General features: G+C 41.2%; 1 protein-coding gene across 1 annotated transcript in view; it reads left to right on the top strand.

Moving 5' to 3' along the window:
• Positions 1-14,497, top strand: part of LOC122805775 — an 889,800-nt gene that overhangs the window by 837,864 nt on the left and 37,439 nt on the right. The window lies entirely within an intron of this gene.

Here is a 14,497-nt window from a genome sequence, read left to right as displayed (position 1 = left end):
CAGACCCTGGTAATTATCGCCCCATTAGCCTGATGAGTCTGATATGTAAGGCTATGGAGTGCATCGTCATGGACCTAATTAACAAGGATGTAGGGAATCTCCAAACTCTAGATCCCATGCCATTTGGTTTTGTGAAATGTAGATAACAATAACCCTTCCCCTCAGCTTATCCAATCTTCCTCATCCCCTACACCACTATCTGCCCCCAATCCTTCTCCAATATTTGAACTTAAACCCATCTCAACCGCCCACATAAAAAAATTACTCTCTCAATTAAAACCATGCTCCAGTGCCCCTGACAATATCCCATCTTCCTTCCTAAAAATAGCCGCAGACAGTATCACTCACCCCGTTAGCATCCTGATCAATAGATCCATGCAGGAATCTTATGTGCCCAAATTATGGTGTGCTGCCTTTATTCTACCTCTCCATAAAGGAGGCAAAAACAATAGCATCTCTAACTGTTACCTATCCTCTCCCCAATCTCAAAACTTCTGAAAAAATGCATCCACCTTCAGCTTATGCCATTCCTAGCCAATCATCAACTAATCACTCCAACCCAACACGGCTTCCAACATGGCCATAGTACTATCACTGCAGCTTCCAACATGGCCATAGTACTATCACTGCGGCTTCCAACATGGCCATAGTACTATCACTGCGGCTTCCAACATGGCCATAGTACTATTACTGTGGCTTCCAACATGGCCATAGTACTATCACTGCGGCTTCCGACCTGGCCATAGTACTATCATTGCCCTTCTTCTCCTTCTTAGACACAATAAAGCTTGCCTGTGACTCTGGTAACATAGTATCAACAGTTCTACTAGATCTGTCCGAGGCATTCGATACCATCCCCCACACCTGTCTCTTGAACCATCTTTCTAACCTTAATTTCTCCAGGAATACCATATCCTGGTTCTCAAGCTCTCATAAAATGGGGGAAAGGCACCTCAACCTTCCTTCCTACCCTCACTGGGGTACCCCAGGGATCCATACTCGGTCCAATGCTATTCAACATCTTTATTAATGATTTCCACAAAGCCATACCAAACACCAAAATTGTCCAATATGCAGATGATTCAACTTTAATCTGCTGCGCCTCTAACCACTCAGAGCTTCAAACAGTGACCCAAACTGCTTTCTCACCATTGAAAACTGGATGCTCCAAAACCACCTCTCGCTAAATGCCAACAAATCTAAAATACTACTATTCGCTCCCTCAATTATTAGCCAAAACAACTCTGCTATAGAGGTTGTTCCCTTCGCTAAACTACTTGGGGTTACTATTGACAAACAAACATCTAAATTTTGACACTCACATCCAGCAAAACATTAAGAAAACCCATATAAAACATGGTGTGCTATACAGAAACATCCACTTTCTCTCTCCTTCCACCAGACAAACTCTCGCCACTACCTATCTACTCCTTTCACTAAAGTATGGAGCTCCTTCCACCAGACAAACTCTCGCCACTACCTATCTACTCCTTTCACTAAAGTATGGAGCTCCTTCCACCAGACAAACTCTCGCCACTACCTATCTACTCCTTTCACTAAAGTATGGAGCTCCTCTACTAACAAACTTATCTGCCTCTCTCTCCTCCAAATTGGAAGTCTGTTATAATAAGATTTCTAAATTTGCAACCAAAGCCAAATTCTCCTCCCATCATTGTACTGCCCTTCATTTGTTAAATTGGCTTGAACTCTCCCACCATCTAGACTATCTCCAAATTACTACAGCCCACAGACTAATTTTTCAACCTACTAAGTGCCCGGCACTAACCAACATCCTTTAACCTTACACCACTCAGAGAACTGTAAGATCTACTCACCAAGCCCTAATCACTGCCCGCAAACCCATTCGTCCTGCTGGTCAGCTTCTGCTATCCTTTTCCTTGGCTAAAAAATGGAATTCCCTTCCTTCCTCACTAAGGACTTGTGAAAACTTTAAAACTCAGCTACATTCCTACCTTTCCTCCAACAGGAAATGCAACTGCACTCTCCAACCTAGCCTAATAATCCACCCCTTAAACTCCTGACTAACTCTGAGTACAAGCTAACCTAGCATAAATGTACATATTGTAAATAACATAAATTGTACGTATTATAAATAACCCATCCCACCTTTTTTTCTCTCTTTTCCTTCCAAAGCTTTATTCTCTCATTCAATTAAGTTACCACTGCCATCCTAAATATTTAGATAGTATGTATCCAAAGAATTTATTCCTGTTCTCTAACATGAAATTAAATTATAATTGTGTCTTCTTTACTATGATTGTATATGTAACTAAACTATGTAATGCGGAGCTTTTCTCCCCAGGCCTCCACTGAAAATGGGCTCCCTGAGCCCAGTGGACCTCCCCGGTCATCAAACTGGAAATAAATAAATAAATAAATAAATAATAGATCATGCCTGCTCAACCTGGTTGACTTCTTTGTGTCAGTCACCATTGCTGTGGATGAGGGCAAGGCAGTTCATACAGCCTACCTTGATCTGGCCAAGGCCTTTGATACCATTCCCCACTCAGGAATTATTGATAAACTCACCAAACTAGGCATCAACCCATATATCACTAGGCAGGTTGCAAACTGGCTCACAGACAGAACCCACAGTATGAAAGTAGTGGACTCAAGTCAGACTGCCGACCAGTCATGAGTGGAGTCTGACAGGGATCGGTCCTGGGTCCTCTCCCATTTGGCACCTACTTCTCATAATTCCAGGCCAACATGGAGGGACTCTGGCTGACCAAGTTTGCAGACGACTGCAAGCTGGGAGCCATTATTAACTCCCCAAGTGATGTAGACATCCTAGAGAAAGGCCTCACTGAGACCAATGACAGGTGTAGAAACCATGGCCTTAAGCTTAATGCCAAAAAATGTGTTGTTATCCCCTTTGGGAAAAACTCACTTCCCACTAATTACCACATCCATGGGAGCCCACTGAACACTGAAGGCATTATAAGAGATCTGGGGACACAGGTTGACACCAACCTCTCCTTCGACCACCACATTGCCACTGTGTTCAAAAAGACCTTCTGTGTGGCACATATCATTACCAAGGGTTTTGCATCCAGGAAGAAAGAGGTCATCATCTCTCTCTACTCTTCTCTCATTAGGCCAATCATCGAGTATAATGCCCTATTTGGCCTGTACTTCACTAGATACATGCAACAGCTGGAAAGGCCACAAAAGTACCTCACAAAGAGGATCCTAGGCCTTAAACACATGTCCTACATAGACAGACTAAAAAAAACTCCAGTTATTCTCTGTCTTATATCGTCTACTAAAAGGCCATCTCTGCTCGACTTAGAAAGTCATGTCTGACCCAGCTCTGTTAGAAATGCTACATCTAAAGAAATCCCAGTCCGTCTGCACCACACGCTCCAGAGACTTCAACCTCATTATCACAATTAACAGAACATGCTGGAGGGACAGGTTCATAATGCTCTGAAATAGGCTTCCCATACATGTCAAGCAGAGCACCTCACTGGCCCTCTTCAAGAGAAATCTTGATGAGTGGATGGGAAATAGAAAGTCCACCCCAGGGATCACTCCAGTGGCTCTACTTGATAGAGGCACTAGGAATGAACGTCAGGTGGCACAATGCCAGGGCACTTCTATGGGCTAGGCTTGTAAAGGCTCCAGGGCCATTATCCTAACACACACCTATGAACCTATATAGCTTAAAAGAAACAGTCTGTATAAAAGTAAAAAGTAAAAAGTGACAAATTCTGTTTGCGGTTTTAGGTTCATAGGTAAGAACTAAGCTAGCAATCCTTGTGGACCATTTTAAACCAAGCCAATTTTCATTTAGGGAAAATCAAACCCTGGATCATTTGTCAGTGAGGTAAACACCTTAACCATTATGCCAACCTCCAAACCATTTTTCTTACCTTATCTTTGCTTCCCACACCTGAACATCTTCAAGGTAAAGGTAGCAATCCTTATAATTAGCTCTCCAAGTATGTATCAGGTATCCACCTTACAGAATGGACCCAAAACAGAGTACCCACACCCAGGGTCACTGCGCCCACTTCTTGAACTGGTTCTGCAAGATGTACAATAAGAACTTTGTTTCCTCTTCAAACGTGCGGCACTAGCATCAACATTCACCATCACAAATATATATCCAAACAAAACAGCAAGCTTTGATTTATGCTTAACTTTTGACTTTAAATTGTTTAGTACACCTGGGTACCACCACATACCATGACTCATGTACACACTACATACATGCACAACTGGGCACATATATCACATGTAGTGTGCAGAAGAACATATCTATGCCTTATAGCATTGGCATACTACAGTGAAACAGCGACGGGTACAAATTGGTGGACTCTAGCTTCATTATCATATATTAGGAGCAAACAAATATTTGCAACTTCTCTTGCCAAGACACCGTCTAAATGCACAGCAATGTAGTAGAAGCAGTAGCAATAATTCAACTTGAAACACTATCTTGGAGCAAAGAAGCAACATTCTAGAGGACAGATCCCAGAGGAGGTATGGATCACCTACAAAAAGTAAAGCACACAACATTGATCCCCAAAAGACTGAACACAAACATTAAAAAAAGACAGACAAATCAGTTTTATTCAGGGGGAAATCTCTCTGCACCACCTGCTACTTATATATACTAACTCAGAAATCACTCTATAAATGGCAAAGCGCAAAATCCCACTCCCAGCTGTAGTGTGATCTTGCAGAACTAACTACCAACATTTTTTGAACTTCTGCAAGTTTGATATTACATACCAGCAGCAAAAACATCTTTACATACTGGGCATTTTCACTAATAAAGGGGACCCAGGAGGTACTTATGTCTGGCAGTACTGTGATACAGTTAGTTCAGCAGTGTCAAAGACATGTGGACTTTCGACTTGGAATAGACTATGGTAAGATCTGCAGTGTTCTATAAAAAAGGCTGAGGTTAACTACATTCTACCTACATATAGCAATGGTATAAATGATGCACATGCAAATATGAATATTATATATATATTATTGATGGGCAGGTAACCCACAACAGTGGCCAACGACAGCAATGCTGTGGATGGAAAGAATTACATGTCACAGCAAGGACATGATGCAGTGGGCACCAAACTGGCATGCATCACATGGGTCAGTACCTGAAGGAGAGTCATTTCCAATGCAAGCCTCACAGCTTATGAGGTATTTTTAGCACCCTTGCATGCAGGCAATGAGAGTAAGGGTACACAGCCTGGAGGATGGGACAAGTTCTTGGGATGGCCACACACCATATATCTTGAAGAGAGAACCAGGTTAGCATCCAAAGCACACTTGCTATACAGTAACTGCACATACAGACCTTTAGGAGAAAACATACCAGTGCATATGTCTCCCATAGATACATGGGGTTTTCATGAAAGGAGATATACCTGCACACGTATATTTTATACCAGCATGAATCCACCCACCATTTACATACACATTACAGGGCCAACTGTGTTGCAAGGGTAGTCAGACTCAATCCTTCATATATTGTACTGTGTGCTCGCAGGCTGGCCCCCTGCAGTTTATTCACAGGTAGCCCATGGCTATGTTGACACCAGTAGAGGCTGTGGCAGGGTATTAGGATGAGGTTAACATTTACTGCTGTACTAAAGAAGGAAACACATGCAAAGTAATTTTATCTGTAACCCTCTTTGGTGGTCATACACCCACTGTCTGAGGAGAAAATGTGGCCCCAGCCACATAAACCTAGCAGTTTATACAATGTGAGCTCACACCATCCTTTTCAAGTGGGGATATTTCTGTGCCCAAGAGCACCATCACTGCTTCCCTTTAGTTTGTAGCACCACATGAGTACACTGCATGTGATGCAAGTGTGCCCACTGCATGAGTATAATGCATGAGATGCAAGTGCACCCACCACATGAGTATACTACATGTGCTGCAAGTGTACCCATCATGAGTACATTGCATGTGATGCAAGTGCGCCCACCACATGAGTACACTGCATGAAATGCAAGTGCACCCACCATGAGTACATTGCATGAGATGCAAGTGCACCCACCAGGAGTACACTTCACCTGATGCAAGTGCACCCTCCACATGAGAACACTGCATGTGATGCAAGTGCACCCACCATGAGTACACTGCACCTAATGCAAGTGCACCCTCCACATGAGAACACTGCACATGATGCAAGTACACCCACTGTACAAGCAGCCAACAGGAATTCCCAGGGCTAACCAGTGTCCAAGCTAGCCCCCTATATATGGGCAGTACTTGGGATCAATCAACAAATGTGCAGGACTATAAATCAACTTACTGCATAAATCTTCCCATGCTAACAAGATTTAGGTTTTGTGTGTGCATCTGTCTGTCCATGCACATGCATGCATAGGTACCATGGCAAGTTAAGAAAGCCATCATAAAGAGCATGGACCACCTGTGATAGTATGGGAATCACAGTCATCTATCACACATGGAAGACCCTAAGCACAGTGAATTCAGGTGTAGGACAGCACATTGTGGACACCATACAGCTTCCTTTCCACAAATACCATCCATTTCATTCATGCCTTTATTACTGCCATATCCAGCCATTGTAGGGGATCTGTCCATAGACATCTCTGCAAATGACAGTGGCTGTAACCCACACCACCCTTCCTCCTCTGTAGTGCAAATGAAAAAGTGTTGCGCACAGTGTAAACTGACAATACATCATTTGGCATAGCTATAAATAACACTGCATGCATCTTGTTGTTGTGTGTGACACTACATTGTCACATAGTGCATGTGTGTGCACATGTGCACATCAGGGACCATGTGGATGGTGTAGGTATTACTGCTTCACATGTGCCAACATATATTATGCACATAACTGGCAGGGGGGCTGATGTGGCCATGTTTGTTACCTGTCAGCATCACTGTCATTATTGCTGGAGGATGTATTTGTGGTTGTTACAGATCAGGATCTTGAATGTCAGGAGGATACTAGGAATCGGAGCATCATCCGAACAGACCTGCAAGCAGAGTTAGTGATATTGCAGTGACCCCAGACATGTCAAGGCAACAGAATCAAGCTTTCAGCAGGATGAACACTTTTTTATGATGTTCCTACTCTGTCCATAAATGATGATGATGTAGTGGACTTTATGTTTTTTTTTTCTGGTTGTAGTTTTTTTTTTGTTTACTGGGAATGGTTAACTGAGCTTCAGAACCATTTTCACTTGCTGCCCGGTGAGAAAAGCTCCATTTACAGAATAAAAGTAAGACAGATATCATCACAATGAAAGCCAAAATGCAAGTACTGAGATGCACCATGCAAGTAAGACAGTTAACATACACAATCAAAAAAAAACAAAAGTAGTAAGTTAAATATGTAACATGAAAGAGAAATGATTTACAAGTAGTTATCAAACATTTCATGAGTGCACTTAGTTTTGTGAGCAGTCATTAGCAAAAACATAATATATTCTACAGACATTTAAAGGCATTTAGAAATAATCATGAATACAAACACAGATCCAAACCAGGAGGCCAAGATAGATATAAAGGAAATAAATCTGCAAGAAAACGAAATATATTCTATCCAGAAGCAAAGCTCAGAAAGATCAACTTGTTGTATAAATGGGACTTTATTTGTAATTAAATGATTTGTCGAGCCGTACAGGTTGTGGGAAGGAATTCCAGATTTTGGATACATTAGTAAAGTTTTTATTACTTGTTTCTAATTCAGAAAACACTGATAAGAACCTTTCAGTGGAGTGAAGAGACCTGTCTGAAGTATAAAGCTGTACAAGATTAGTGAGGGATGGACAGTTGTTAGGTTTGTAGATAAGGTTGTGAATGATGAGAAATTGGAAGCATAAAAGACTGTGGGGAAATTCTAGTCATGAAGTTCCCTGGGGTCTGTGTAGTGATGAGCTCTATACCGAAGATTTGTGGCATATTTTGCTGCCTTGTTATAAGACTATTCTAGATTGCTTAGCTGGGTAGAGTGCATGCCTGTGAAGGCAGGTGCTTAGCTGAGGAGAGTGCACACCTGTGAAGGCAGGTGCCTAGCTGGGAAGAGTGCACACCTGTGAAGGCAGGTGCTTAGCTGAGGAGAGTTCACACCTGTGAAGGCAGGTGCTTAGCTGGGCAGAGTGCATGCCTGTGAAGGCAGGTGCCAAATATACAAGAGGAGGTAGGAGTAAGGTAGAGGCAACATGTTTTTCTTGCTTGCTTTACTGGTTAGGTATGGTCTAATCCTTTACAGAGAATTTGGTCAGTGAGGATTATTTTTTTACTGTGTGTTATGTGATAATCAAATTTCAGTTTTTCATCTATGCATATACCAAGGAGTTTGGTATGTGACAATTTCAATTTCGGTATTATTGGAGGAAGTTATTGAAAATGCTGTTTTTTGGATTTCAAGTTGTTTGGGACTAAAAATAATTTATTGGGGGTTAAAATAATTGTGAATGCATCAATCAATTTTCAGTTGAGGTGAAAGATTTTTGTATTTATTAAAGTTCTTAACTGAGCAGATGAGGGTAGAGTTTTCGCATACTGTACTTTGGTAGTACTTTTTCACAAGCTGTATAGAAGTTATTGATAATGATATTAAAGAGTATGGGCACCAGAATGGATATTTAAATGACTGACTGAAACATGGAGAAAGGATGAGAGCTCCTGTTCCATTTTACTCCTTGTGGCCTGTTAGTGATATGGCTATGGAACCAAGATATCGTTGGTGAAGAAGAGTCCCAGATTACAGAATTTCTGGAAGAAAATGAAGTGTGAGATGGCATCAAAGGCTTTAGACAAGTAAATAAAAAGAACAGCTATATGGTTACCTTTATTCCTCCTTAAATTAATTACATTGATAAAATAAAGGAAGGCAGTAGTGGTGCTGTGGTTGGGACTTAAACTATTTTGAGAGAACAAAATGAGACATTTTGAATTATAAAATTCAATAGTTGGGTCTCTGTACATTTTAGTCCTTTGGAGAAGGGTGGAGAAAACAGCAATAGGTCTAAAAGTTGAGATATCTGTAGAGGGATGTTTTCTGTAATGGGAGAATGCATCATTTTTTTTCTCTTGTTTTGAGGCACAGGATTCAGTGATAGAACAGCTTATAAGAACAGTAATAGGATAGGCTAGTGCCTGTCTGGCCAGCCTGATGCATTTGATTAGCAAGTTAATATGTACCCAGAAGGTGTTTTTTTTAAGTAGAAGTCTTTTGATAATCGATGAGACAAGCGGGGGGGGGGGGGGTGAAATTGTGGGATTTTTTTTCTTTTTTTTTTTTTGCTTGCTTGGAGTTTGGAAAGTATTTTGGGGAGAGTTACTGAGCAAGAAGGAGAGAGTTTGGATGATATGGGAGTTAAAGTGATTAGTAGTATTGTCCAAGTTATTTCTAGAAATGAATGCAAGTGCAGGTTGTGTGGGGTGACCAGATTTAAGAAGTTATTTTATAGAGGACCAGAAAGTTTTAGGGGTTTTGGAATTTGTCTTGCAAGGTTGTATAATAGGATTTTTATTAAACTTAATATGGTATTTGACAAGGTTCTTTAGTTGAACTTTTCAAAGATGGGCTGTGTTTTTCCCCATACTTTCCTTGCATTCTCTTTGTCTCATTATATGATTTGTGTTTTGGATAATGGGGTGGGGCAGAATTTGTTTTTTTTTTTACACATTTTCCTAAGAGCGGCTGACTCATTTAGGAAGATTTTATAAAAGTTGGATGCAGCATCATCTAGAGGGAGGTTTTTCTTTGGTTACATAGCTTTACATATGAGATGAAATGCTTTTATTAAAGTGAGAGAGATTATCAACAATGTGAAAATATTGGTGTTTGTGTGTACTAGTTAGGTTTCTAACAGTAAAGATATGTAGATGGTCGCATAGGCTGTCTGAGAGAGTACTTGAGAAGGCAATTTTGTTAAGCATGGCATCAAGGATCAAATCAGTCATGGTTCTACTGTCACTATTTTTGGTGATGCAAGTGGGAAAAGTGGGAGTGGTGTCAAGGAGGGTAAAGCCATATCAGTTTATTATATGAGCAGAGTAATCCGAAGAGACTGACAGCCATTCAATGCTAAAATCACTCAGTATTAATTTCCTCAAGGTATGTATGCATGTTCCCACCAGTAGACAGGAAGTTGTTACCAGATGGAATACAAGATCCAATTAGTTAATTTGTTTGGTTTGAGTTTTAGACAAGCAATGATGATTTATGCTTTATCAAAATGTGGGATCCGAGTCATGACCAAGTAAAGTGGAATGAATTTTTAGAGAGAAGAAAAACCCCATCATGCATACCTTGTGGATTTCTTATAGCTATCAACTAGTAGGTCTATACTAGGTCACTCAAAACACACTATGGTCATAAGTGTGAATCATATGGTACAAAAAGTCTGTGGCTATAAATAAGTGGGCTAACAGTGGGTCTGCATTCACATACTAGGTTGCCCTGGAATGAAACTGCATTGGAAGTTGCAATACAGATAGCTTATGTGGAAATGGTGTGGATCTATTGTACTGTATGGTATGCTATGAATTGTGTATCGTTTATATTATGTATTGTTAATTTTGGTGTGGACCTTTTCTCCTGAGCCGCCACTGAGAATGGGCTCAATATGGCCCAGTGGACCATCCCAGTAAACAAATGCAAATAAATAAATAAATATGCTATGCGAGTGACTCATTGGGCGTTATGCAGACATACAGGCCATCATTCCCTTTATTTTGCACACTACATGGCAGTTAATGGACTGGTAGCATTTCTTGTTCATATAGCACTGGCCAGGGGCATCAGGTGAGGCTTTTATTGCCAAGTATGTAAAAATCTATAGCTTGTAGTACTTCAAGGAGGCTGATGATGCAGATACTAATATGGTAAAGATGTCAGTGTTAGGGGAACAGATGTGATAATCCATGTGCAGAACAAATATATTTTGAAACTTAAGTATCCTTATCCATATCCATAGGTATATCAGGTCATCTTAGAAGGTCACTATTAACAGAAGAGCTACACATATAACATGGTATTCACTGGTACACAAGTCAAAATATTCCTCCAAATCCAGTTTGTGGGCCATACATGTCTGTAAATGCTAGTGTATTATCTTTATCAAGAGAGGACTTAGTCCATCAGTTACTGGTAAGTCAGCTGACAATCTGGGTTCTCTGACTGTACCACTTCTAAATATGGCACCTGCAGCTACATTACACTTTAGGGTAGAGGTTAGTTCCACTTATTTGTGTAAAAGTTGTAGTTGTCTACAGCTGCTGCTCCAAACATTTTCACCTGATGCAGCTCCAGAAACTTCTGAGTGTTTTTTGTTGTGCTGGGAATAGCAAAAGGTAATAGCCGGAGACATCCATTTGCAAATAGTCTGGTTTGACTTGATTGTCCAGTCTTCTTACCTTCACAAGAAAACAACAACTTATCAGACGTTTTGTAAGATTTTGATCCATCAAGATAGTAATGGAATTGTCTGTGGATGTCCAAGGTATGAAGTATCCTTTATTCCTCATTCATGGCTTTAGGAAAGAACACAGAGAGACAGCTAGATTGGCTTAAAGTAAACTCAGATACCACTTTAGGCATAGAATTAGTTCTAAAAGAAACCCTGTTTCTGCAGATGATGAGAAAATGTTGATCCATCATAAGAGCTTGCAACTCAGATATCCTTCTTGCAGAGGTCAGTCCAATCAGCAAAACAGTTTTCCATGTTAAGAACCTCAAGTCAGCCAGATGAGCTGCTTCAAATGGAGTGAGCGGTAGCTTCTCTAACACAAAATTAGGATCCTAAGGAGGACCTAAAGGCTTTCTGGAAGGCTTCTTATGTAACATCCCTTTCAAAATCATTTTCACATAACATTGCATGGAAAGAGGGGGCTCCAGGATCAGACATGCTGAAATGGCCAAACCTTGATATAGGAGTAAGACAGGTCATAAGATAGTAACTCACACAACACTCTAAAACCAGAGAAACACTAGTCTTGAACAGGTGCTGGTTGTTTAGTTGGCACAAACTAGAAAACTTTTTCCATTTGCTAATATATGATTTTCTAGTAGCAGGCTTTCTTGTCTCCATTAATACCTGCTGCACATCCTCAGAAAATGGCTGCCTAACATATATTAAGGCCATAGCATCCTGGGGTCAGAATCTGTCAGTCACCCTGATCTTGTATAAGTAAATCCAGTCTGTGAGAAGTTTGTGGTAAGTGACCCTGGCTAATTCAAACAAAAGGGAGAACCACTGTTGCCTGGGCCTGAAGGTAGTCACAATAATTTCTAGGGTGTCCTTTTAAATCTTCAGAATACCTGGTGATACCAATGGAAATGGTGGAATGGATAGAGAAAGGAAGCTGTTTTCAAGACCTTCTTGCATGAAGTTCTGGAGCAGAATTTTGTCACTTGATTGTTTACAGAGTAGACAAAAAGATCTACCCGAGGAGCTCCCCACAGAGGCATCAAATCTCGGAAAACCCCTGACCATGTTTCCAATAGTGAGGGTCTACCTTTGTCCTGCTCAGCTTGTCTGCCAATTAATTTTGCTCTGACAGAATGTAGGTGATCTGTAGATTGAGATGCTGTACAGCTATATCCCATGCTAACATGACTAGTCTGCAAAATGAGTAAGGTCTGGTTCCTTCTTGCATATGTACCATATCACTGTACTATTGTATGTAACTATCTGAATAGGTCCAGGGGTTACAGAAAATTCAGAGAGTTGAGAGCATTAATAAGAGCTAGCATCTCTTATCTTTATCTGCTTGGTCTGTCTTTGCTGTCCCAGGTTTCTTGCACTTTTATCCCCCTTGACACTGCTCCCCAAGCAAAGCCCAAGGTGTCTGTGGTGACTGACCCCTTTGGAGCAGGAGGGGATAAGGAGAGATCTGAATTCAGGAGTATTTAATGAATCCACCAAGTTATTTCTCCTCTCATAGATCCCAGAACTGGAATCTGAAAAGATAATGGGCATTAGTGCTAGGACCAAGAGACTTCAGATACCGTTGTATCGTTCTCATGTGGAATCTTACCAGATGTAGCATGACAATCATAGATGCCATGAGATCCAGAATCCTGTGGTATTCCCTTGCAGTGACAAAAGTCTGTGGGAAAACCACTGGAATAGATCTAAATATAAATTTATTTTATCCTGTGTAAGAAAAGCCCTTCCTATTAGCAGGCACCCCAAGGACAAAATCAGGTGTGATGAAGTCAAAAATAGACATTAGAAGGCTCCTTTGGAATACCAGGCAGTGTAGGAGATCTCTTACCCAGGTGAGAGATCCCCACCAGTGTAGGAGATTTCTTACATAGATGCGAGATCCCTGACACTTTAAAAAAAGATTCTGCAAAAATAAGTCATTTAAATATGGAAAATGTGGATACCCTGTAGCCTGCAATGAGCTATAACAGGAGCCACACACTTTGTGTAGACTCTTGGTGCAGTGTGTAGTCCAAAGGGTAAAGCAGAGAGCCAAAAATGGGATCCAGATACACAAAATCATAAGAAATACCTGAAATGTTGATAAACGGAAATGTGATCAGAATCTTTTAAATCTGAGGTTGATGAACTCAAATAAGGAAGAAGGGGTAACAGGCTGTAAAGTGAAATCAGTGTGAATTTGACCACCATCACAAACCAGTTTAGGAACTAAGATCTAGAACAGTCTCCAGGCTTTCCCTTTCTTTGGCACTAAAAACATTCTTGAATAAAATCCTTTCCCCAACTGGAAAGGAGGAACAGCTTTTATTACCCCTTGAGACAGCATAAGATGTAGGTCAGGAGGGAATGGGAGGTGTGGTCTACTGAATGAGAATGAATCATAGACTTCATAGAATGGCGCACGGCAATGGTGGTCCCGCTACACAAGGGTGGGGCCACAACTGACCCTGGGAACTACCGACCAATAAGCCTGACCAGTCTGATCTGTAAGGCTATGGAGCAAATCATTATGGAACTCATAAATGGAGAGATTGGGAACCACCAGTCACTGGACCCCACACAGTTCGGCTTCGTCAAGGGCAGGTCATGCCTCCTGAACCTGGTGGATTTCTTTGAGACAGTTACTCAGGCTATAGATAAGAGAAAGGAGGTACACACGGCTTACCTTGACCTTGCTAAAGCATTTGACACCATTCCCCATTCAGGTATTATTGATAAGCTCACCAGCCTGGGCATAAACCCTTACGTCACAAGATGGATCGCAAACTGGCTCTCAGACAGATCCCATAAAGTAAGAGTAGCGGGATCTATGTCCGAATCCAGACCAGTAATGTGTGGTGTGCCTCAGGGTTCTGTCCTGGGGCCCCTCATGTTTGGCATATACTTCTCAGAAGTACAGGCAAGTACGGAAGGGCTGTGGCTGACTAAGTTTGCAGACGACTGCAAACTGGGTGCTATAATAGAGTCTCCGGCCGACATGGAGATCCTCCGGAAGGACCTAAATGAGACTGATGCATGGTGTCAAAGCCATGGTCTCAAGTTAAATGCAAAAAAATGCATAGTAATCCCCT

The sequence above is a fragment of the Protopterus annectens genome, chromosome 7.part0, assembly GCF_019279795.1.
Source record: "Protopterus annectens isolate FY-2018-M chromosome 7.part0, PAN1.0, whole genome shotgun sequence".
Taxonomy (NCBI): domain Eukaryota; kingdom Metazoa; phylum Chordata; order Ceratodontiformes; family Protopteridae; genus Protopterus; species Protopterus annectens.
Note: the sequence above shows the minus strand (reverse complement) of the source record. Positions and strands in the feature narration are given on the sequence as shown.